This window comes from Arachis hypogaea, chromosome 18 (genome assembly GCF_003086295.3).
Source record: "Arachis hypogaea cultivar Tifrunner chromosome 18, arahy.Tifrunner.gnm2.J5K5, whole genome shotgun sequence".
In the NCBI taxonomy this organism is placed as follows: domain Eukaryota; kingdom Viridiplantae; phylum Streptophyta; class Magnoliopsida; order Fabales; family Fabaceae; genus Arachis; species Arachis hypogaea.
Genome location: NC_092053.1, coordinates 16,876,487 through 16,903,688, shown reverse-complemented (window position 1 = coordinate 16,903,688; position 27,202 = coordinate 16,876,487). Strand labels below are relative to the sequence as shown.

Here is a 27,202-nt window from a genome sequence, read left to right as displayed (position 1 = left end):
AGCTGGGCATTTAGTACAGCGCATCGACGCGCCCGCGCACACCACGCGCACACGTGGATGATGCTTTCTGGAAGAACGGCGTGCACGCGCCAGGTGCGCCTACGCGCGTAGGGTCGTTCTGCTAAAAATTTTCTAAGTTAAAAGCTGCAGAATTTACAGATTCAACCCCCAATCTTCCGACGGACATATTTCCAATCAACCATCATTATACATAATCAATATCGTACTCACTATCACGTGGCTTTACCCACAAATCAACCTTAATCATTCCTCAAGCATATATCACGACAAACATATCTCTAATGCATCATCATACCATCAAGGCATCAATAATCATAATCACATATATGACCATATAATATATCTCAACCAAAACCAAACATACCTCATCTATATAATTGCACCCAAATTTACCAAATCCCACACCTCAACTCCTCAAACCTTATTATTCAATAACCAACCCAATCATTCATATATTCATTATCTGAAATTCATCCAATCACTTGTGTCATCATACAATGCACACATCAACTTACCTTTCTCACCTTTTTTCGGCCTCCGGCCCAAAATCCACGGCCTCCGGCCCAATATCATAATTTAAATGCATAAACTACAAATCAATACTCATTACCCAGTACATCAAATTCTCAATACACCAAGCATACAAGGCCACACAATTCTCAACCCAAATCATTAATTCACATTACATACCAACTATGCATATTAGCACCAACCATTTACACAATCCAAACTTAATCCTAGGGGCATCTAGCCTAGGAATTCTCATCATAACACACGGTACTTAAATGAAACTTAAACCGTACCTCTTGTAGCCAAACCAATTGAGCCTCTTCTTTGGAAGTCTTCACCAACCTTATCTCCAAGCCTCACCAAAGCTCCTCAAGCAATACCAATCTCTCAATTGTGCACCAACATCACCAAATACACTAACATAACCAATATCACATACATACATCAACCTAGGGCTCATAAAAATGACAAGTCACAAGGGTTTGAGCACTTCTTACCTCAGCCCATATGAAGTAGGGATAGAACCCACTTAGAATCCATGTTGGAGTATCCCTAAACACCCAAAATCACAAGATTTCAACACTAATTACCCAAAAACGTGTAACAGTGGGAAATTTCGAAAACTGGGCAGAGATGAATAGAATACTCACCACAAAACTTAGATAGAATTGTAGAGGATGAGAAGAGCGATGCGTGGCCGCAAACGGCTCGTCAATCGGAGCTCCGTAGCTCAAGTTATGGTGGTTTGAAGATCAAAGAGAGTTAGGTTTTCTCTCTTCTCTTCTCTCTTCCCAATTTCAGCGCCCAACACCCCTTCTTTAGGGCAAAATAAGCTGAAATGCTCATAACTAATGTTTATATATGTTGGGTCTTGGGCCCACTTAGGCCCAGTTCACTTATTTTTGCCCATTGGCCCAATTTTGGGCCAAAACCTTTAAGATTAGCGCTCTAAATTGCACTTTAAATATTTCTACCTTCCCTAATTATAGTTCCTCATTTATTAATCTTATTTACCCATAATCAATTTCCTCAGCTGTAGTACCAGACAGATCTCAGCCGGTACTGCCGGTCAAAATTCCACTGCGCGCTTTTACGCAGAAAACTATGTTTTCCGACTCGGAAAAATTCACTGAATCCAAATATCATATTTGAATTATCAAATTCCAATTGCCAAATCTTCCAACCATATTCGCTCTTATTTAACTTATTATTTAATTAATTTCGGTTAGACCGGGTATTACATTCTACCCCCCTAACAGAAATTTTCGCCCTCGAAAATTCCATCCATCATTGCGAGTACGCGAGCGTAGTCTGCCTCTATATCCAACGCATAACAGTCCCAAGGTCCTTTTATTCTGCGCGCTTCCGTTGCCGCGCTCTGATTTCTCTATATTCGAGGTTCTCGGTCATTTGTCCAACGCCGACCAATAGTCTCGTTCCTTACTTTTATCGTCTCATCAACTCACCCTATTAAATCTCAAATCATGTCATCAATAATATCACCATCGTCGTTAATCACAGCCATCGTCCCCCATCACTATAATCAATCAAAGATCATCACCACATCTTAATGATACTCCATCACTATCCTCTCTCTCTGCCAAGCCAATTACCACTAATCACAGCTCAACTCCAAGCATAAACTCCAAACTTACTTTCTTATTCTCAAACCCTCGAATTTCCACATGACTTGCTGCTATAAAGCCTCCGACTCATCAATCAAAAACCCCTTTCATTTCTGGAAAGCAAATGAGTTTGAAATAACAATTTAACAAAATTATAAGAATCCGCTTTCCTTTAATAATCTATAAAAGCATTCGAGACACATCTCTTTTGTTAACGTTACTCATATCAAAAATCATCCTCAAAACCATAACCAACGCTCTTTCAATTTCTTGGGAAAAATTTTCAACAGTACCTCCCCAAAAATTGGAGTTTACCACCCGTCACGGGTTCCCTTAAACCAATCTCAGTACCGCATCAGCATTCCAATTTAGTGGTTTTCACATTCGTCTTTCAAAACCAATCATTATAAATCTCAATCTAATTCCAAGGTCACTATGACCAAACATCATGGTACTCATCTCTCAAACACGACAACTTGCACTCTCTCATCATCTAAATCCAATTATGCATCAATGATAATTTCCTCATCCGCTTTAGAACCATCAAAGCTCGCAGCCGCAATCAATTCCAACTATTGGGGATCATTACTTGCAGTAACCCGCTTAACCCTTCTAGTATTCAAACATAAGATACTATAGTAAACTTTTACAGCTCTTATTCGTAGCTATCCTGTGTTACTACTTCCACAAGTTTCCGCTGCTTTATTCTGATCTCTCGTCTAGTACGAGTTCTATCACTTACTTCCTCACAACCACAACTTAGCATGACTGGCATTCACTAGATTTCTATCTATGATAGCCAAAACCACATACCAACTTAATCGTACTTTTAACACGTTGTTACCGATCTTTCGCTTACCAATTTCCAAACCGTCGGATCTAACGGTATCACCCGTTGTTGTAGTGAACACACGACCTTGTTGTTGGCCCTTGGTAGTATTCCGGTTGACCTTCTTAGGACATTTCCAGGACACGTGTCCAACTCCTCTACAACCATAGCAAAGTCCCAATCCACCTCGACACGGAGTTCCCGGATGATGGCTTTGACATCGCCCACCAGTCATTCCACTCTGAGGTTGCTTTCCGTTAAAGGCCTACCTAATCACTTATGCTCACCAAACCTTCTATTAAGATAACTTAGGGTTATCTAGAACAGATCATAATTTTTCATTCGACCATGTATTATGAGTGAATACCAGCCTTCAGCATTATCTAAAGTGGTAAAGAATTAAGTTATCAGTTTTCTTATTACCTCAGGTACGAAAATCAGACCTGGCAGTCTCCCGGTCCTTCCGATGTGGGCAATCTCTGACCAAATGTCCTAGCTTTCCGCAATTGTAACACAAACCCAAACCATAACGACACGGTCTATTTGGGTGATGACCTCCACATCTCTGACAGCTCAAAACATCTGAAATAACCACTATTTGCTTTTCCCTACCTTTTCCTTGGGAATTCTTATTTGTCGCAAGGTCATTTCGCCTTTGGGGAAGACGTTGTGGGTATCCTCTTCTCTTAAACTCTTGACCCCATGTTGAGTATTCCTGATTGTGCTCTCTGCGGTGGGACTCCTGACGGTCATTCTTCGTCTCAACAGCCTTCCTCACACATTCTTCAGCAATATGGCTCTTGTTCACAAGTTCGGAGAAGACCCTAATCTCCATCGGTCCAACGGAGCTCAGGATTTCACTTCGAAGTCCTCCCTCATACTTAATACACTTCCATTCCTCGAAGTCTCCCGAGGTTCCTTGACACATACGAGAAAACCTGAATAACTCCTCAAATTTATTCGTATACTCAGATACGGACATTGTACCCTGCTTCAGCTGCAGTAATTCAAGTTCCTTGACCGTTCTAGCAGAATTCGGGAAGTACTTCTTATAAAATTCCACTTGGAAGGTACCCCAGGTGATAGGATCATTCCCCTGCTGCAGGAGACGTCGGGCCCCTTGCCACCAATGCGATGCTTCCCCCGTGAGCAGATAGGTAGCAAATTCAACACACTGTTCTTCAGGCACCAACTGCGCTTGCAGTGCTTGCTCCATGGCCTGAAACCAGGTGTCAGCTTCAGTCAGATTAGTGGTTCCCTTGAACTTAGGTGGATTAACCTTTAAGAAAGTTGCCAGTGTCATCGGGCCCTGAGCTCCACTTCCGCCATTGCCATTATTGTTTATCTGTTGCCCAAGAGCATCCGCAGTGGCCTGCATAGTAGCAGCCATATTCTCCAACACCGCCATAAAGTTTACCGGGTTATTCGGGTTGATTTTCGGTTCCTGAGTACTAGTACAATCTCTCTCACGTCCCCGACCAGGTCCACGAGGCGCCATCTGGTTCCTATACACACCAAACAATCGATATCAAGTTGATCAGTCTCAATATCGGAAGTATAGTGTTTCAAAGTACCAAAAGTACACTCATGGACTTCATGCTAGATGTATCGGTTAGATACCCTAACTAGCACATGCACAGACTCAGAGTATGCATTGAAGCATAAGCAGTTCCATCCCTCAGGCTCACGAGGACGAACTGCTCTGATACCATAATGTAACACCCTAATATTCAAATCCTTATGCTCGAGTCATAAGTCAATGATATTACGGTGGTACGACTCTCAGGTGGATTTTTAATATATAAATATAGGTAATTTCGAAAACTGGGCAGAGATGAATGGAATACTCACCACAAAAATTAGATAGAATTGTAGAGGATGAGAAGAGCGACGCGTGACCGCAAACGGCTCGTCAATCGGAGCTCCGTAGCTCAAGTTATGGTGGTTTGAAGATCAAAGAGAGTTAGGTTTTCTCTCTTCTCTTCTCTCTTCCCAATTTCAGCGCCCAACACCCCTTCTTTAGGGCAAAATGAGCTGAAATGCTCATAACTAATGTTTATATATGTTGGGTCTTGGCCCCACTTAGGCCCGGTTCACTTATTTTTGCCCATTGGCCCAATTTTGGGCCAAAACCTTTAAGATTAGCGCTCTAAATTGCACTTTAAATATTTCTACCTTCCCTAATTATAGTTCCTCATTTATTAATCTTATTTACCCATAATCAATTTCCTCAGCTGTAGTACCAGACAGATCTCAGCCGGTACTGCCGGTCAAAATTCCACTGCGCGCTTTTACGCAGAAAACTATGTTTTCCGACTCGAAAAAATTCACTGAATCCAAATATCATATTTGAATTATCAAATTCCAATTGCCAAATCTTCCAACCATATTCGCTCTTATTTAACTTATTATTTAATTAATTTCGATTAGACCGGGTATTACATTAGTTTAAAAGATTGAAAAATTAACAAATTAAAGTATGTTACTCATCTAATGTCTCTATATATGATCAACCCAATCAAGATTATTATATGATAATTTATTGCGGAATTTGTGGATTTGATTTAAATCAAATCTAATACAAGTCAATCTGGTACAAATAATGCTTTATGTTTCAAATAAGTATATAATAATTTGATTCGCGTAATCCACCTGACCCAAAAAAAAAAAAATAGGCCAAATTTTAATAAATCATATTTCAAATCAAGAAAAAGAAAAAAAATTCTATTATTTGATAAATGTTATCAACAAATTCAAATTATTTTTGTTGTTATAAAAAATTAAAAGACTAAAGTTAAAAAATAGTTAATAGTAGTTAATTTTTATTAAAAATATTTTTTAATATTTATTTTTTGAAAAAAATTAATATTTAAAATTTAAAATTTAGAATTTAATATTTAAAATTAAAATTTTAAAATTTAGGATTTATCATAAAAGAGCAATGTCCAAAAATTTTATTGATAAATATTAGCTAAAAAATTGATTTTCTGATTAAATTTATAAATATAATAGGTGCTAAAACTAATTCTTTATATTATAAAAGTTAATACATGTTTAACACAAATTTTGTAATGAATTGAACATACATAAGTAAAAGAAAAAGACATTATATATTCTTGAAAATAGTATATTATGTGATATTTTATGATTTGAATTTGATTAAATTAATTTTAAAAATTAGATCCAAATTTGTTTCATTTTATATGATTTATAAAATTGAGATTATTCAATTTAAATTGCTTCATTTGTTGTATTGGTATTTCTAGTTAGAATGAATTGAATTGAATTTGAATACTACTATCATTATAACTTAATTTATAATAGTAATTCTAAACAATCAAAGATTTTACGTAATCAAATCTAATTAAATCATAATATATACATGTTTTTTTTATTTGTTTTCATCCTTTTTTTTTCATCCTCCATCTCATTCTTTCTTCTTTTTTCATTTGATTTTTTCCTTCTTTTTTCATGTCGTTCTCCTCTTCTTTTATCATTATCAACGTTATCATCCACATCATTTTCTTCTTTGTCTAATACTTTTATTTATTTTTTATTATTATTTATCTTCTTTATTTGTGTATTTTAAAAACTTTATGAAAGAGAAGAATAAAGAAAAAAAAAACAAAAAATGATAATGATAATGATAATAAAAAAAATATTGTGTACTGAATGTAACACCCTACCACACAAAACTTTACGCTTAAGTTGTAAAACAGAGGTGGTGTGGTATTACGACCTCTAAAATAAAAAAATATATATATATATAATAGCAGAAGAATTATAATATGCTAGGAGCCTTGAAGAATAGAGAAAATAGAAATCGCGAAATAAAAGCGCAACACTCGAGAAACGAGTTAACTTGCGTGCTAAGAAAGCTACCGCTGTCAAGTGTACAGTCACCCAAAACAGGAACAGAGAGTCAAAGATACAAAATACAGGGGGGGAGCTAGAAGAAATATTAGAGGGGGGCTAAAAATATTTGCACAATAAAATAATATTAAAATAAATTTTTGAGGAGGCTAAAATGAAATTTACATATAATTTACATGTAAAAAATTAAAATTAGGGGGGCCGTTGCCCCCCTTTTGCAGTATGTAGCTCCGCCCCTGCACACATATATACATATATATACATATCCAAAACCCAAATGTACATAAACAAAATCCTGCCTCTCCATACACCTCTAGGAGGATAAAAAAGAGTAAGTTATGTGGAGAGAAAGCTAAGTACATATATATACATCATAGCATAACAAAATAACCCAGTAACCACTCCGCTTCAAGAGTCCAGATGCCTAACGAGATGCCTCTCGACCTGCATCTGAAAAACAACAACATAGTATGGAATGAGAACCAGAGGTTCTCAGTATGGTAAAGGTGCCACACACATAATATATAAGGTTCTGGGAATGCCAGAGGCAATCCTAGAACGCCGACACTCAGATTATAGAGCTTAAAGTATTAAACAGAAGCCATAAAAGGTGGTTTTCTAAGAATATTTAAACCTAACTTAACTTAACCTTAAATCTAAGTCCCATACTGCCATTTCTCCATACCTCCAACTCCATCATGCATTTTCACAGACAAATAGACAGATAAAGGTAAGCACAAGAAGGTTACAAATACTGCAGGTAACAAATACACATTTAACATGGCAAGTACATATAGGCGGAAATAGATCCTCTCCATTTTTTTTGTCACTGGAGAGAATAAAGTGTAATCTCCCACCTTTAATTCTACAAGTGGGACCAGAAATAAATAACAGAGAGAATGCAATGAAGGGTGAGATCTTCCAATGGATACCATCCAGTTTTTTCCTACTGGAGAGGATCCACTCCCATATAGGCACACCTAATTAAAGAACAAGCAAGTAGTTCAAGTAATATGCATATAATGCATGCCTGTCCTATGGCTGATGAGGCTCATCTGTCGGTTATCCAGCCAATCCGACAAGTCTGAATTGTCCTTAGACTGTCCCCCGACGTGCATCCCCAAGAGTCTATGCATAGCTTTTTCTCAAATAGTCAATATTGCTCAATGGGGGTAACATTTCCGGGAATTTATATAGTGTCCGGTCACACTTACGTCGTAGGGTTAACAGAGTATCGAGTTTTCTACCTGGTACACGTGGTGGCAAGCCACAAACTTTATCTAGGGAATCTCGTATCTCAGATCATTCAAATTCATAAGCCATATAAATAATTCAATTATAATTCATCAACATCCACATCATTCCCAATTGCATCTCATTCATCATCATACATCAATCATATTCAATCCTTATCCTTCATTATCACACCTCCCATTCCGTCCATCAATAGTTCTAATTCAAAACATAATTCATTATTTTCTAAATGAATCAAACTTAAAACATGCTCATTTTCTTAATAACTCTAAATCAAACCATATAACATTTGAATCTAAATCTTTTTAAATAATCATATAAATAAAATCTCTAATTTTTATAAAATTTCGGCAGCATCTCCTCTAAAACTCGGACTTTGCCACCCTTTTCGGGTCCAAACCTGCATTCTTTCCAATTCAACATACCCTTCCTCATCATTATAACAATCACCACAATAAATCTATCTCAGATCAACAATTATACTCATACAATATTCAAATCCAAAAACCAAAATTCAACTAAAAATCATAGTTCACAAATCCTAGGCTTTTAACACAAAATACCTCATTTTTCATTCAAAATTTCCATTCCAATTATTTTCAAACCTATTACCACCAATCCAAATTGCCAACAATAATCCTCAACAAGCTCCATATCTTTTCATCAATCATTTCAACCAAACCAAAATATAGCCATATAATCAACAATTCAATCACATATCCTTTCAAAGATCCAACTAGCAACCAATATCATCTTACAAACAAATCACCAAACCAAACCAAGCATATTCCTCAACCCATTACTAAACATTAAATATACACCTGCATTCCAACTTATCCTATGGTCATCTAGCCTAAGTTTTCACAGAACATTATATATTAAATGCAAGAAACCTAAACCATACCTTAGCCAATTCCTAAGTATTATTCCAAGACAATTTTCCTAAAAGAGCACAGGCCTCAAAACCTCAACTAATCCGCTTCCTCCAAGTTCTAGTATTCACAATTTCAAGCTCCAATTATTTATTCACAACCTAATACACATTTATAACACATATATATCCAATTTAATACTCAAAACTCAAATCCAATGAAATTAAAATAGAATTATTATATTCTCACCTTACCCAAGCTTCACATAAACAAGAGTGAACGTTTTCCTCAAGCTAATTGGATCCTAAAACATCAAAGAACAAAGAAATTCAATATCTCCACTTAATTTTCCAAAATTGGGGGAAAAGATGGCTGCGAACAGAAAAACGAGTTACCTATGAAATTGTTCTGGTAGAAGTGTAGAGTTTGACGCGGTGGACGCATGGCCGCAAATGGTGCCGCGATCGGAGCTCGGACGGAGGAGTTACGGCGTGTTGAAGGTTGCCGTTAGGTTTGGCATTCTCTTCCTCCTTGGGAGCGTTGCTGCTTCTGTTACGTTAATGAAGGGAAATGAGCTTTTAGGCTCATTTAAATGCTGGCCGGTTGGGCCCACGGGCCCGGTTTGGGCCCAGTTCGACCGGTTCGGCCTGTTCGGTCCAATCTTGGACCGTTTTCTTTGAAATTAGTGTCAAAATTCTCGTTTCAATGAGCTCTAACCTAATTTAATATAATATTCGCATTTCTAATCTTTATTAAAAAACTAATTTATTGACTAATTATCTACTAATTTAACCGGGGTTTACATCCTACCCACCTAACAAAGAATTTTGCCCTCAAAATTTAAATTCAGTTACTTGAAAAGAGATGTGGATAGTCCTTTCGCATATCTGATTCGAGCTTTCAGGTATGTTCCTCGATACCAGTTCGACTCCAAACTACTTTTATCAATGATACTTCCTTCTCGTGTAATCGTTTAATATTAGTATCATCAATTCTCACTGGAATTACTGGAAGTGTTAGATCTTCTTTTACTTGGATTGGTTCTGGTTCTAGAACATGACTTGCATCAGGAATATACTTCCGAAGCTGTGACACATGAAACACGTCGTGCAAATTCGAAAGATACGGTGGTAAGGCAATTCTATAAGCCACTGGCCCAATTCTCTTCAGGATCTCAAACGGTCCAATATAACGGGAATTTAGTTTCTTAGTCTTGATAGCTCTTCCCACTCCAGTGGTTGGTGTAACTTTCAGAAAAACATGCTCCCCTTCCTCAAATTCTAAAGGCTTTCACTTTTGATCAGCATAACTCTTCTGGCGGCTCTGGGCTATAAGCATTCGACTACGAATCTTCTTTATCTGTTCAGTAGTTTCAGCTATCATCTCAGGCCCTAACAAACTTCTTTCTCCAGTTTCATACCAACATAGTGAAGATTGACATTTCCTGCCATACAGAGCCTCATATGGAGCCATTCCAATGCTCGCATGATAGCTATTGTTATAAGCAAACTCCACTAATGGCATATACCGATCCCAGCTTGCTGGCTGGTCCAAAACACAAGCCCTTAGCATATCCTCCAAGGTCTGAATAGTTCTCTCTGACTGACCATCTGTCTGAGGGTGATACGCAGTACTCAAGCTTAATTGAGTCCCAAATGCACGCTGAAAAGCTCCCCAGAACCTTGATGTAAAGCGAGGATCTCTGTCAGATATAATGGTAAAAGGCACGCCATGTAACTTGACAATTTCTTTGATATATATTCGAGCCAATTCCTCCGTTGTGCAACTTATTCGGATAGGAAGAAAGTGAGCTGATTTCGTCAGTTGATCCACAACCACCCAAATAGCGTTACAACCAGATTGGGTTCTAGGCAAACCTATCACAAAATCCATTGCGATACTCTCCCATTTCCATTGTGGAATCTCCAAAGGCTGAAGGGTCCCTGATGGTCTCTGATGCTCAATCTTAACCTTCTAACACGTTAAATATTTAGATACGTGCAATGCCACATCATTCTTCATTCCTGGCCACTAGAACATCGCTTTCAGATCTTGATACATTTTGGTACTCCCTGGGTGAATTGAAAACCCACTCTTATGAGCTTCCTTCAAGATACTCTGTCGTAGGTTTCCAACATCTGGCACAATAATCCAGTTCTTGAATCTCCACAAACCATCTTGATCTTCTACCACTCTCCACTATTTTCCCTATCTAACTGCTGGTAATACCTTTCATAACGCTTCATTGTCTCGATGAGCCTTCAGAAGTTTTGATTTAAAATCACTTGAAATCTGCAACTGACTCAAACACAAAATTCCAGATTCTTCTCTAATTCCCAAATTCAAACCTTGAAATGCCCTTAGTAATTCTTCTTCCCGTAGCATCATCCAAGCTGCATATAAAGACTTCCGACTCAAGGCGTTCGCCACAACGTTTGCTTTTCCTAGATGATAATTCAATTCAAAATCATAATCTTTCAGAAGTTTCATCCACCTTCTCTGACGCATATTCAACTCTTTCTGCTCAAAAAGATACTTCAAACTCTTATGATTTGAGAAAACATGAAACTTAACGCCATAGAGGTAGTGCCTCCAGATCTTTAAAGCAAACACAACAGCAGCAAGTTCCAAATCATGTGTCGGATAGTTCATTTCATGCGGTCTTAATTGCCGTGAGGCGTATGCTACAACATTCTGGTGCTGCATCAGAACGCACCCCAAACCTTTCAGAGATGCATCACAGTATATTTCAAACGATTCACTTGGTTCAGGTAATACCAATACAGGTGCAGTAGTCAACCTGTGCTTCAATGCTTGGAAACTCTTTTCACACTCTAGAGTCCAGACAAAAGGCGTATCCTTCCTTGTCAATTTGGTTAAACGTAAGGTGAGTTGTGAAAATTCCTTAATGAATCTGCGATAATACCCCGCCAAACTTAGGAAACTCCTGATCTCTGGCACTGAAGTTGGTCGCTCCCAATTCATTACTGCTTCCACCTTAGCAGGATCCACAGCTATTCCCTGTTTGCTCACCATGTGACCGAGAAACTTCACTTCACTCTTCCAGAACTCGCATTTAGATAACTTAGCATATAACTTCCTGTCTCTCAGAATTTGCAGCACAGTTCGCAAGTGATCAGCATGCTCTTCTTCAGTTTTAGAATAAACAAGAATGTCATCAATGAAGACAATAACAAACTTGTCCAGATACGGTCGAAAAATCCTATTCATGTAATCCATAAATACTGCTAGAGCATTAGTCAATCAAAAATACATCACCGTATACTCATAATGACCGTAACATGTCCTGAAAGCAGTTTTCGGAATATCCTCATCTCTAACCCTTATCTGATGATACCCGGATCGCAGATCAATCTAAGAAAACACACCAGCACCTTGTAACTGATCCATTAGGTCGTCAATTCTAGGTAATGGATATTTGTTCTTCACAGTGATCTTATTCAATTGCTGATAATCAACACACAAGCACATACTCCCGTCCTTCTTCTTTACCAATAACACTGGCGCTCCCCACGGAGAAACACTTGGTTGGATAAAATGCTTACCCAACAGATCTTCCAGCTGAGCTTTCAGTTCAGCCATTTCTAAAGGTGACATCCTGTAAAGAATAATCGAAATTGAATCGGCTCTAGGCACCAACTCAATTGCAAATTTAACCTCCCGATTAGATGGAAATTCATTAATATCATCTGGAAACACATCTGGAAATTCGCATACAACCGGAATCTGCTCTAAACTCTGATCATCACCTGATACTCCCGCAGTTAATAACATAATACCCTAACATTCAGTTCCAGAACAGTTTACTATCATAGAGTTCAAATAGTAACTATTCACCACAACCGGTGCTTCTGACCCTTCCGGCGTAAACTATACTGACTTCTCAGAACAATCAAGCAAAACATGATTCTTAGATAACCAACCTCTCGGTTATCCCAACATCATCTGCCTGCAGGATACGTCATATTCCCTACCACCAATGCTGAGCCTCGCCTTGCAGCTGATGAGTTCCAAATTCATCCCATTGCTCCTCAGGAACCTGCTGAGCCTGCAACGCCCTTTCCATAGCCTGAATCCAATTATCTGCATCAGTGGAATTTGAGGTTCCCCTGAAGGTCGGAGGGTGAAATTTCAGAAATATAGCAAATGTCACAAGACCATCCTCATCATTATTGTTCCCGTGATTATCCTGGTTTATCTTATTACCCAGTGCCTCGGTTGTTGCCTGCATAGCTGCAGCCATATTTCCCAGAGCAGCCATAAAGTCTACTGGATCATTCCCTGCCAGGCCAGGAGTAACGGTGCCTATCCTATCTCTACCTCGCCCACGACCGCATCCGCGAGTCGACATATGGTTCTCATACACACTAAACAAGTGATATTAAGTTGATCAGTCTTAATATCACAGGTCTAATGCTTTAAGTTCCCAATGCATGCTCACAAACGTTTATGCTATATATATCAGTCAGATATCCTAATAGCACATAAACACATATACAGAGAATGTACATAAGCACAATCAGTCCGTCTTTCAGACTCTATAGGAACGAACTGCTCTGATACCATAATGTAACACCCTACCACACAGAGTTTTACGCTTAAGTCGTAAAACAGAGGTGGTGTCGTATTACGGCCTCTAAAATAAAACGTATATATATAATAGTAGAAGAATTATAATATGCTAAGAGTCTTGAAGAATAGAGGAAATAGAAAACGCGAAATAAAAGTGCAACGCTCGAGAAACGAGTTAACTTGCGTGCTAAGAAAGCTACCGCTGTCAAGTGTAAAGTAACCCAAAACAGGAACAGAGAGTCAAAAATACAAAATAACGAGCTCCTAACTCAGCCTGCGAAGTCAAGACTGGCCGGAGAATACACACACACACACACATATATATATACATATCCAAAACCCAAATGTACATAAACAAAATCTTGCCTCTCCATATACCTCTAGGAGGATCAAAAAGAATAAGTTATGTGGAGAGAAAGCTAAGTACATATATATACATCATAGCATAACAAAATAACACAGTAACCACTTCGCTTCAAGAGTCCAGACGCCTAACGAGATGCCTCTCGACCTGCATCTGAAAAATAACAACATAGTATGGAATGAGAACCGGAGGTTCTCAGTATGGTAAAGGTACCACACACATAATATATAAGGTCCTGGGAATGCCAGAGGCAATCCTAGAACGCCGACACTCAGATTATAGAGCTTAAAGTATTAAACAGAAGTCATAAAAGGTGGTTTTCTAAGAATATTTAAACCTAACTTAACTTAACCTTAAATCTAAGGCCCATACTGTCATTCCTCTATACCTCCAACTCCATCATGCATTTTCACAGACAAATAGACAGATAGCAAGCACAAGAAGGTTACAAATACTGCAGGTAACAAATACACATTTAACATGGCAAGGACATATAGGCACACCTAATTAAAGAACAAGCAAGTAGTTCAAGTAATATGCATATGATGCATGCCTATCCTATGGCTGATGAAGCTCATCTATCGGTTATCCAGCCAACTCGACAAGTCTGAATTGTCCTTAGACTGTCCCCCGACGTGCATCCCCAAGAGTCTATGTATAGCTTTTTCTCAAATAGTCAATATTGCTCAATGGGGGTAACATTCCCGGGAATTTATATAGTGCCCGGTCACACTTACGTCGTAGGGTTAACAGAGTATCGAGTTCTCTACCTGGTACACGTGGTGGCAAGCCACGACACTTTATCTAGGGAATCTCGTATCTCAGATCATTCAAATTCATAAGCCATATAAATAATTCAATTATAATTCATCAACATCCACATCATTCCCAATGGCATCTCATTCATCATCACACATCAATCATATTCAATCCTTATCCTTTATTATAACACCTCTCATTCCGTCCATCAATAGTTCTAATTCAAAACATAATTCATTATTTTCTAAATGAATCAAACTTAAAACATGCTCATTTTCTTAATAACTCTAAATCAAACCATATAACCTTTGAATCTAAATCTTTTTAAATAATCATATAAACAAAATCTCTAATTTTTATAAAATTTCGGCAGCATCTCCTCTAAAACTCAGACTTTGCCACCCTTTTCGGGTCCAAACCTGCATTCTTTCCAATTCAACATGCCCTTCCTCATCATCATAACAATCACCACAATAAATCTATCTCAGATCAACAATTATACTCATACAATATTCAAATCCAACAACCAAAATTCAACTAAAAATCATAGTTCACAAATCCTAGGCTTTTAACACAAAAAACCTCATTTTTCATTCAAAATTTCCATTCCAATTATTTTCAAACCTATTACCACCAATCCAAATTGCCAACAATAATTCTCAACAAGCTCCATATCTTTTCATCAATCATCATTCAACCAAACCAAAATATAGCCATATAATCAACAATTCAATCACATATCCTTTCAAAGATCTAACTAGCAACCAATATCATCTTACAAACAAATCACCAAACCAAACCAAGCATATTCATCAACCCATTACTAAACATTAAATATACACCTGTATTCCAACTTATCCTATGGTCATCTTGCCTAAATTTTCACAAAATATTATATATTAAATGCAAGAAACCTAAACCATACCTTAGCCGATTTTCAAGTATTATTCCAAGACAATTTTCCTAAAAGAGCACAGGCCTCAAAACCTCAACTAATCCGCTTCCTCCAAGTTCCAGTATTCACAATTTCAAGCTCCAATTATTTATTCACAACCTAATACACATTTATAACACATATATATCCAATTTAATACTCAAAGCTCAAATCCAATGAAATTAAAATAGAATTATTATATCCTCACCTTACCCAAGCTTTACATAAAAAATAGTGAACGTTTTTCTCAAGCTAATTGGATCCTGAAACATCAAAGAATAAAGAAATTCAATATCCCCAGTTAATTTTCCAAAAGTGGGGGAAAAGATGGATGGGAACAGAAAAATGAGTTACCTATGAAATTGTTCTGGTAGAAGTGTAGAGTTTGACGCGGTGGACGCGTGCCCGCAAATGATGCGGCGATCGGAGCTCGGACGGAGGAGTTACGACGTGTTGAATGTTGCCGTTAGGTTTGGCGTTCTCTTCCTCCCTGGGAGCATTGCTGCTTCTCTTATGTTAATGAAGGGAAATGAGCTTTTAGGCTCATTTAAATGCTGGCCGGTTGGGCCCACGGGCCCGGTTTGGATCCGGTTCGACCGGTTCGGTCTGTTCGGTCCAATCTTGGACCGTTTTCTTTAAAATTAGTGTTCAAATTCTTGTTTTGATGAGCTCTATCCTAATTTAATATAATATTCGTATTTCTAATCTTCTTTATTAAAAAACTAATTTATTGACTAATTATCTATAATTAACCGGGGTTTACACTGAAAATTTTGTTATATAAAACACATAAATTTTACTATGATAAACACATAACTTGAATTGATCTTCATTTCTTTATTGTAAGACAATTTATTGTTTAGGATTTAGGAATATATATTCAACTTTAAAACAATTTTCTTTAGGTAAAATCTTTTATTTTTGAAGTAAAACATTAGAAGATATAGAAAAAATTATATCAATAACAAAACATGAGAAAAAAATGAAGAATATGTTGAGAGAAAGAAAAAGAAGATAAAATATGAAGAAAAAAAAAGCAAAAAAAAAAAGAAGATATGCTGAGAGAAATATAATTTCGATGTCACAGTTAAAATATTTCGGTGCTATTTTTATTTTGATAATTTTTAATTAGTTAATTTTTTTGTATTACTATTAAGAAATTTTGGTGTCAAAATTTAGAAATTTTTCATATCATGCTTAAAAAGTTTTAATGCTATTTTTTTGATAAATTCTACACAATTCAAAACTCCTCTCTCCCTCTTCTTTATCAGCGTCATCATCTTCTTTTTCTTCTTCATTTTTTTCTTCTTGTTTCATCTTTTCATAATTTTTTATGTTTTTACCCTCTTAAGAAAAATAAGAATAAACAAATAAAAGAAAAAATAGACAAAGAAAAAATAAAAGATAAAAAATACTACAATAACAGGAAGAGGAATAAAATAAAATAAAAAGGCGCAACAATAGCAATAACAATAAAAAAACGACGATGAGAAAGAATCATGCCAAAAAGAAGTGCATGATTCACGCACACTTTTCATGGATGATTTTTATTAGGTTTGAGTCAACTTAATTAGACTTAATTGATAAAAATATTTAAATGCATAACGAAATTCAATTTATAATTGTTATTGGGCTATCTCACACATAGTAGCCTGTAAATATTTTTTCTTTTCCGTTAGAAATACCATCTAGAATTATAGATAACTTTAATAACCAAAAAAAAAAAAGACTACTTCTATATAACTAGGGATTTTTATTCTTGTTAAACTACTTAAAACTACTTATAATTTATTCAATTTACACCCTTCTAATACAACACTTATCCAAGCATTATTTTGAGTCTCTTACATAGAAGTATTAGATCAGATACTAATTCATATTTTGAATATATGTAAAAATTCAAAAAGATATATCACGATAATATAGATATATCAATACTCATATTTTATCATATATGTATATGCATATACAAAATTAAATAACATACCAAAGATTCGGAATCAGCATATTTCAGGAAAGTATCATGCCAAATGCTAGGAGCACAATTTACAGAGCGTCGCTTTGAGTTAGAAGGAGCCCGTTGAGTCGAAGGCATCACTGGAACCGAAGCTAAAAGAGACATGTATAGTACTGGGTAATGAACGATAGTAAGGAGTTAAGAACAACTTAGTTATATATAGAATATGGTTCACTCATGCAAAGGGAGATGAGTTAATGTCCCTAGCTGGATGCCCATTTTCAAATTTGAAAAATGTGTGGCCAAGTGGACAGCTATGTATCAAACAAGATTTCTTTTTATTTTGTCTTGTTAAAGAGGGAGTGAATTCTCTAGCCATTCCTCAATTAGAGAATTGAATATCCTTTATGAGTTGTTCGATTTTGAATGGAGGAATTTAATTGTATTATCTTGATTAATGTTAATTATTTTTAGTCTTATAAATTAGTTAATTAAATCAAACCACTAAACTATGATAAATTCTTTTTGCAAATTTAAAAATATTTAAATAAATTCCAATGTGTAGTTTAATTTTTTTTTTCAAATCATTCGATTCATCAACCAATTTCAATCATAAAAATTAAAGAAAAAAGAAAATCAAAAGCTCAAATTGAACCAGTTATTTAATTAGAAATCTGCAAATATATATAATAGGAAGTTATTTAATTAATTAAAGTGATTATTAATTAAAATGATTAATAAACTAATAATAAGTGTAATTAATAAAAGCTTACGGCTTGTGTAACATGTTGCAATACTAAGTTTGAGTCTCCACCGACATCATTCATCAGAATCTCTATTTCCATCGAGCATTCCATAATCGTATTTAAAACGATTTTAAAGCACTCCGGAAGAGATTATTCTTTTTTTTTTTTTTTGGTGACTAGGAAGAGATTATTCAATGCAACGAATATCCTATCTAAAAAATAAGAATAAAATATAAAAGGTCTAAAAAATCTCGTAGACACATGTAGCCTAATTTAGGTGAAAAATGTTAGGGCACAATGAATTTGGTGAACAATATGAACAACGGGCTTGAAATTAGCCCAATTAGTTTACTAATATAGGTATTTTCGTAAATATCCACCTTTCCTAAATCCTAATTTTAATTATCTTAATTACTTTCATCGTAATCACCCCATCCACTCCCCCCTTCTTTGACCCAACAGTAAAACCCTTTTTTCTTCCTTACGTTTTGAACACCATTCAGGAAAGGAAACATTAGTCTTCCCTCACAGCCATTTGAAACGGCATTGACGAAGGGAGACCTTCCCACGTTAGCCGTTTCTTTTTCGTTGCAACCCGTCGTCCACCCTGCCACCCGCCGAACCAACCATCCACCGGCGCCTCCATTGTGAAGACGTGAAGCAGCAGGCAAGCATCCGTGGCCCCGTCGCGTGGAAGTTGGCCAGAAAACCACCGGTGTTGTCCTTTACCCACAATCTCCGTTGGTTATAGCCCTTGCATGTTCGCGTCGCTTGGAGTCATCCTCGAATACAACAAGAGTAGCCATGGGCTGTTTTTCCCTTCCCAGATTGAAGGTCGGTAACCCGATAACCGTTAATTGAATGTTTAGATGTTCATAGTTACTTTTATGTTCTGGTTGCATATAATGGTTTTGCTGGTTGCGCAAATTTCTGGCCCTATTTGAGTTCTGCAAGTCTTTGTAAACATATAATGGCCACGTACATGTTTCTGAGCATCCGAGTTTTTTTGCGTCTTATTTTTTAATGATTTATCGTATTTGGGTTTGTTTTGGCTCCAGGTATTAGTAAGTCAGCAGTTCGTGTGAAGCACGTGCTATGAATATGTTGATTTGTGAGTTGTTTAATGAATCTAAATCGGATGGTCATTTTTATACATGAATGGATGGTTAAATATTTTTTACAGGTGTTTGAAATTAGGTTGAGGATGGTAAATATTTGATGGAGCCTGGGCTTGATATTTTAGTTGTGAATTCTTTATCTGTTTCTGGTTCATTTGATTGACCTTTAATTTCTATAAATGATGGATGTTCAATTTTGTAAGAAAAGATGGATGAAAAAATGTTACATTCTCTATATTATTTAGTTAGAAATTTCTGATGTTGGAAATCTATGGAGCCTAGCAAGCTGGTTATATTAGGACTTGTTTTCGTTACTTACATAATTAGAAATTCAATTTGTAACAGCTATGCTTCCTAGTACCTTGTTTAGCTTGTTTTTTTTATCTGCCTTTGTACTCTTACTCTACACGACTGTCGGTGTTATGCTGTTGATTCTCAATTTTTTTTTAAATTAAAGCATGGATAGAAATATCACATGGTTCATGGATCCTTGGATTAAAGCAAACATGTTTGAAATTTGATGGAGCATGGACTTGATATTTTAGTAGTTAATTTGTTATCTGTTTCTGGTTCATTTGATTGACCGTTGATTTCTATAAATGACGGATGTTCAATGTTGTAAGAAAAGATGGATGAAAAAATGTTACATGATCTACATTATTTAGATAGCAATTTCTGATGTTGTAAATCTATGGAGCCTACCAAACTGGTTAAATGAGTACTTGTTTTGGTGACTTACGTAATTAGAAGTTTAATTGTTAACAGCAATGCTTCCAAGGACCTTGTTTTAACTTGTTTTTTTTAACTGCGTATGTACTCTTAGTGCACACGACTGTGGGTGTTATGCTGTTCATTTTGATATAATTTTTTTTTAAATTAAAGCATGGATAGTAATATCACATGGTTCATGGAACCTTGGATCAAAGCAACATGTTTAAAATTTGATGGAGCCTCGGCTTGATAATTTAGTAGTTAATTCTTGATCTGTTTCTGGTTTATTTGGTTGACCTTTAATTTCTATAAATGACGGATGTTCAATGTTGTAAGAAAAGATGGATGAAAAAATGTTACATGATCTATATCATTTAGGTAGCAATTTCTGATGTTGCAAATCTATGGAGCCTACCAACCTGGTTATATTAGTACTTGTTTTGCTGACTTACGTAGTTAGAAGTTTAATTTTTAACAGCTATGCTTCCAAGGACCTTGTTTAACTTTTTTTTTTTAACTGCCTATGTACTCTTATTGCACACGACTGTGGGTGTTATGCTGTTCATTTTGATATGATTTTTTTTAAATTAAAGCATGGATAGTAATATCACATGGTTCATGGAACCTTCGATTAAAGCAAACATGTTTAAAATTTGATAGAGCCTCGGCTTGATAATTGAGTAGTTAATTCTTTATCTGTATCTGGTTCATTTGATTGACCTTTAATTTCTATAAATGTCGGACGTTCAGTTTTGTAAGAAAAGATGGATGCGAAAAATGTGACATGATCTACATCATTTAGGTAGCAATTTCTGATGTTGCAAATCTCTGGAGCCTAGTAAGCTGGTTATATTAGGACTTGTTTTGGTGACTTAAGAAATTAGAAGTTCAATTTTTTACAGGTATGCTTCCAAGAACCTTATTTAATTTGATTTTTTTTAAACTGCCTATGTACTCTTACTGCACATGACTGTGGATGTTATGCTCTTGATTTTCACATTTTTTTTAAATTACAGCATTGATAGTAATATCACATGGTTCATGGATACCTGGATTAAAGCAAAACATGTTTGAAATTTGATGGAGCCTGGAATTGACTTTTAATTTCTATGAATTACGGATGTTTAATTTTGTAAGAAACGATGGATGCAAAAAAGAGATGGCTTTTAGTGGTGGCTTAACTAGATATGAGTTAAATTGGTTGTAAATATTATAGTTGCATAATGTTTGATGTCTACATATTTATGACTTTATTATTTTCGATCATGGATGTTATAAAGACTCGTGTTAAAATTTTAAGAATAATACATAGTTATATAGAAATAATATTTTTTATGCGTGTGAAATTTTCTTTTCTAAATAATGCGAGCGGACTATTGATGAACCTATGAGAAAGAACCGGAATCAGAGAAAGCAATAGATGTACCTAGAGCCCGTTTGGGAAGTAGCAGAAGCTACTTTTTCTTTTTTACTTTTAAATTATGAAAAGTCACAATAAAAAAACTAAGAAACAGCAACAAAATATACATTGACACACATTTCATATTCATTTTTTTTTCACCTACCATATCATGCACAACAAAACAACAAGTACTAACTATACAATAATTTCTTTTGCATTGCCATCAATATTATTATGAATTAGAATTTTAATATCCATTTCTTGTGTAAAAAAATTGTATTTTTTCAGTTATTTATCCAAACACTACAACTTTAAAATAAGTACTTTTATAACTAAAAATCAACACAAAATAACTTATTTATAAGGTTCTATTAATAAAAGTCCTTCTACTTTAAGCTCTTTTTTCAAAAGAGGTTATTTAAGTTGTTAACCCAAATTGGACCTTAGTCTTAAGACCATAAATATCTTTTTCACATTGTTTACGTGTTTTCGTGGTGGAATTTTGTTACAACAGAAATGATAAATTTCCATGGTAAATAACATTTTTAGTTCTCTAACTACTTTGATTCTGTTTCAAAATATTAGCGAAGCGTAAAAGTTATTAGTTAAGAATAACCATCTAGTACCAACAAAAATAACCATCCGCTATCATATGGAATCGAACATCCAGCCTCTACTATTTGTTACTATTTACACACTACACCAAGACTCTTTTAAATAACCATTTGGGTGACAATAGAGATAACCATCTGATAGCCTATAGAATCGAACATCCAACCTTTATTACTTGTAACTGACCACATACTGCACACCAAGACTATTACGAATAACCATCTGGGTACTAGTAAAAATAACCATCCGCTATCCTATTGAATTAAACATCCATATTAAAATAATTGCAACTGAATACACACACTACATCCAGATTATTCGAAATAACCATCTGGGTAACAAAAGAAATAACCATTCGCTTTCCTATTAAATCGAACATCCAGTTTATAATACTTTTAACGAATCACACACACTACACCCAAACTATTCAAAATAACCATCTGGGTAACAATAGAAATAAACATCCGCTATTCTATTAAATAGAATATCCAGTTTAAAATAATTGTAACTAATTATAAACACCACACCAAGGCTATTACAAAATAACCATCTGGGTACCAAATAACCATCCGCTACGCTATTGAATCGAAACCGACTTTCTTTGCATATGTTGCATAAAAATTCTAAGCCAGCTTCAAATGCTCAAACCGCATCCCAACTCTTGGTATTTTGTCTTCGACAAGGCAACTATGATTCGGTAACTGTGAATCAGTTCAAAACATACATCATTCGATGAACATGAGGATTAATGGTCGATTCAAATATGCAGTTCATGAAAAAAACAACAATATACTAGAGACCAAACCTCATCAACAAGATCTGTGTCATCACTTCCAGTAATGTCCGTACATTCTATGACCTACAATCAAACATACACAAACTAATTAGATACCGTACTATTAAACAAGTTTCAACTAAAAATATTTTATTAATACTTTTTTCAAAAAGATCATTAAAAATTTATTACTATACATAACTTACAAGAAATAATAACAATGAAAAGTGTACTCATAAAAAATCTCACCCAATTAGTTAGACTTATATTAAGTATTTGAATAGAGCATGCATGGATCTGCTACATCTGAATCACACCTACACAATCTAAAACCAAGTCTATTTCTGTAAGGTCCCACATCGGTTGGGGACGAAAACGAAGCATGCCTTATAAGGGTGTGGATACCTCTCCCTAGCATGACGCGTTTTGACGAGTGAGTGTGGGGGGCTTCGGCTAGCATCCCTATCGTCAAAGGCAAAACCGTGAGGCCTTGTGTGCCAAAGCAGACAATATCGTGCTAGCGGGTGGTCTGGGCTGTTACAGATGGTATCAGAGCCAGAACCCGGATCGATGTGCCAGCGAGGGCGCTGGGCTCCCTTAGGGGGTGGATTGTAAGGTCCCACAGCGGTTGGGGAGGGGAACGAAGCATGCTTTATAAGGGTGTAGATACCTCTCCCTAGCATGACGCGTTTTGACGAGTGAGTGTGGGGGCTTCGGCTAGCATCCCTATCGTCAAAGGCAAAACCGTGAGGCCTTGTGTGCCAAAGCGGACAATATCGTGCTAGCGGGTGGTCTGGGCTGTTACAGAAAATGAATGATCATGAGGATATTGTAAGGTCCCACATCAGTTGGGGAGGAGAACAAAGCATGCCTTATAAGGGTGTGGATACCTCTCCCTAGCATGACGCGTTTTGACGAGTGAGTGTGGGGGGCTTCGGCTAGCATCCCTATCGTCAAAGGCAAAACCGTGAGGCCTTGTGTGCCAAAGCGGACAATATCGTGCTAGCGGGTGGTCTGGGCTGTTACAGATGGTATCAGAGCCAGAACCCAGATCGATGTGCCAGCGAGGGCGCTGGGCTTCCTTAGGAGGGTGGATTGTAAGGTCTCACATCGGTTGGGAAGGGGAACGAAGCATGCCTTATAAGGGTGTGGATATCTCTCCCTAGCATGACGCGTTTTGACGAGTGAGTGTGGGGGGCTTCAACTAGCATCCCTATCGTCAAAGGCAAAACCGTGAGGCCTTGTGTGCCAAAGCGGACAATATCGTGCTAGAGAGTTGTCTGGGCTGTTATAGAAAATGAATGATCATGAGGATATTGTAAGGTCCCACATCGGTTGGGGAGGGGAACGAAGCATGCCTTATAAGGGTGTGGATACCTCTCCCTAGCATGACGCGTTTTGACGAGTGAGTGTGGGGGGCTTCGGCTAGCATCCCTATCGTCAAAGACAAAAACGTGAGGCCTTGTGTGCCAAAGCGGACAATATCGTGCTAGCGGGTGGTTTGGGCTGTTACAGATGGTATCAGAGCCAGAACCCGGATCGATATGCCAGCGAGGGCGTTGGGCTCCCTTAGGGGGGTTGATTGTAAGGTCCCACATCGGTTGGGGAGGGGAACGAAGCATGCCTTATAAGGGTGTGGATACCTCTCCCTAGCATGACGCGTTTTGACGAGTGAGTGTGGGGGACTTCGGCTAGCATCCCTATCATCAAAGGCAAAACCGTGAGGCCTTGTGTGCCAAAGCGGACAATATCGTGCTAGCGGGTGGTCTGGGCTGTTACAATTTCTATGCTTTGAAAAGTGAAAAAGCTCATTATTTCTTCTTGAATGTGAATGATACATTCCCATTCTCCATTTTCGTTTCTTCAATTCCTTCGTTGTCAATCCTCTCTTATTTCTTCTTCTCCTTATTTGTTTATTAATTAATTTATTTTTCTTATAGTAGTAATCAGTGTTGTATGTATTATGGACTTGCTAATTAGAATTTTGGGACCTTTGAGTACTATATTGTATCTTATGCACAACTGTACATATATTTTCTAGCAATATTATATAGCGTGAAAAAATAAAAAAGAATGTAAAAACAAAAAAACACATTTAGTGAGCATCCAAATTGAACAGCATCTCCACTTAGAGCATATATTTTCATCTGTAAAGTGAGTTGTGACCAAATTTGTTTGTGCATGCATGGCATGGAAGCACAAGGATGAGAATTTAAAATATTCTAATGGCAACCATGTGGAATGTTTAAAACATACCTGAATTGGTAGTTTCATTCAATTCACTTAACTAAACATGATATGCATTTCTTAAATTACACTAATCAAATGACTAAATTTAAAATGTTAAACCAATTTGGTGTTAAACAAAACTAATAATCAAGTGCCATGTCAAAACTCAATCTAAACATCATTAAAAATAGCATAACATTACACAATTTTGAATTATAATGCCTAAAGATAATAAAATTTAAGACAAATGCTGGCCAGACATAAGAATTAAACAAAAAGTTTCACTCAGGCATTTCATCGAGCATATGGTGTGCACAATATGTAAACAGGGATTTTAAACTCAATTTAAGCAGCAATCAATCCAGAAAAATCAGCCATCAAACATTTTGGAATCCAAAAAGTATCAATCCATTAATCTAAGCCTAATCTAAACACTAAAAGCAGAATTAAAAATTAGTTAAAATAAATAAACGAAGTAACACGAGCAGGAGGAAGCATGGAACCTGCGTTGGTGAAAGGGGAAGAATGAAAAGAGAGGGGTAGCAGAGGCGGTGTTGCAGCGGCACAGAGCTCGGCCGCTGCTGGGTTGCACTGAGGTTTCTCGCGCGGGGTTGGACTTTGCACAGAAACCAGGGGTAACGTACAGGGGATTGAGGAAAAATGGAGAAAGAGGGAAGAAAACGAGAAGAGAGGAAAGAGAGAGGGGGTAGGCGACGGTGGTCGCCGATAGTGATGGCGGTGGTGTCAGACGTTGGCACGGGGGGACAGCGTGGGTTGTGGGTGGGCTGGGAAGTGAGCCTTCTTTGTTGGGAAGGACCACCGCAAGAGAGAGGAGATATGGTATGAGGATATGAAACGTGTTACAGTTCCCTATTTCAAAAATCTGATATTTTAAATTTTGAAAAATGGTTATTATTATAATTAAATTAATTACATCATTAATTAAATTTATGAGTAATTTATATTTATAACCCCATTGTTCATATTGTTCACTAGGATTATTGTTCACCTATACTTTTCCAATATAAAAGGTCTAAAAAATCTCGTAGACACATATAGCCTAATTTAGGTGAAAATATGCACAGCAAGTACTGCAAAATGATATGGATAGTGAAGGACTTGAAAGTACTTGTAATCGTAAATTCGATCTCTCAATAAAATTTTGTAAGTACTGAATAAAAAATCATCTGTTAAAATATTCTCGGTCACGTTAAATTCTGAATTATTTCTACTATATAGTGTCATCATGAAATATTTTGATGCTTTTAGATTTGTCTTTATTGCTTTGATAACAAGTAACTGATTAAATTGTTGATTTGTCCCTAATTGTGCCTCAATCTCTCTTATTTTACTAACAAAGAGTTCTATCAATCTCTTATGAGTGAATTTCACCAAAAACAAATTAGAAGGTTCTGACATCCTTAAACATTGAATTAACACACTCAGAAATATTCGTAGTCATATGGCTGAATCTACGACCCTCATCCTAATAGTGAGTCCACTTATTATACTTCATTCTATTGGTCCAGACACACATTGTTGGGTCTTCAATCTAAAGGATATCAAACCAATAATCAAATTCGATCTCAGTCTTTGTATAAATAGTATTGACTAGAATTTTAGTATACGAATAGCATTTTTGATATATTTAATATATGCATGTAGCCGTCTAATGTTGGCGCAAAATAATATGTAAAAAATATAGAGTATATTCTATCATAATATCATTATTTTTTATTATATATTATTTTTAAATTATATCATAAAAAATAAAATAATAAAATAAATAATATTTTAAAATATATATAAAAAGGTATGGTATTATCAAATTCAAAAGTGTCGACAATATCGTTCTCCAAACAAAAGCTATATCTATATCTTAAAAATAAAATTTGTTCATTTTTTATCCAATAAATTATAAAACTCTCAATAATTAAAAAAGGTGAAGTATTGTTTTTTTTATTTATGTAAAATCCGTAAAATTAGCGAATAATTAACCAATAAATTAAATTTTAATA

General features: G+C 36.1%; 1 protein-coding gene and 1 long non-coding RNA gene across 4 annotated transcripts in view; both read right to left on the bottom strand.

Moving 5' to 3' along the window:
• The window catches only part of LOC112771648 (probable sesquiterpene synthase), a 149,708-nt gene that overhangs the window by 90,246 nt on the left and 32,260 nt on the right, over positions 1 to 27,202 (bottom strand). The gene's annotated exons all lie outside the window — the stretch shown is intronic.
• LOC112772240 (uncharacterized) lies at positions 6,967 to 17,975 on the bottom strand. Of its 3 annotated transcripts, none has more exons than XR_011875953.1 (5): positions 17,622 to 17,917; positions 15,989 to 16,980; positions 15,843 to 15,897; positions 15,626 to 15,754; positions 6,967 to 7,308 (listed from the first exon to the last, which is right to left on the bottom strand). It is a non-coding gene; the product is annotated as an uncharacterized lncRNA (long non-coding RNA). The 3 variants fall into 3 exon arrangements; XR_003187432.3 differs by lacking the exon at positions 6,967 to 7,308 and adding an exon at positions 13,825 to 14,094 and having other exon boundaries at positions 17,622 to 17,975; XR_011875952.1 differs by lacking the exon at positions 6,967 to 7,308 and adding an exon at positions 13,825 to 14,094 and having other exon boundaries at positions 15,989 to 16,254; positions 17,622 to 17,970.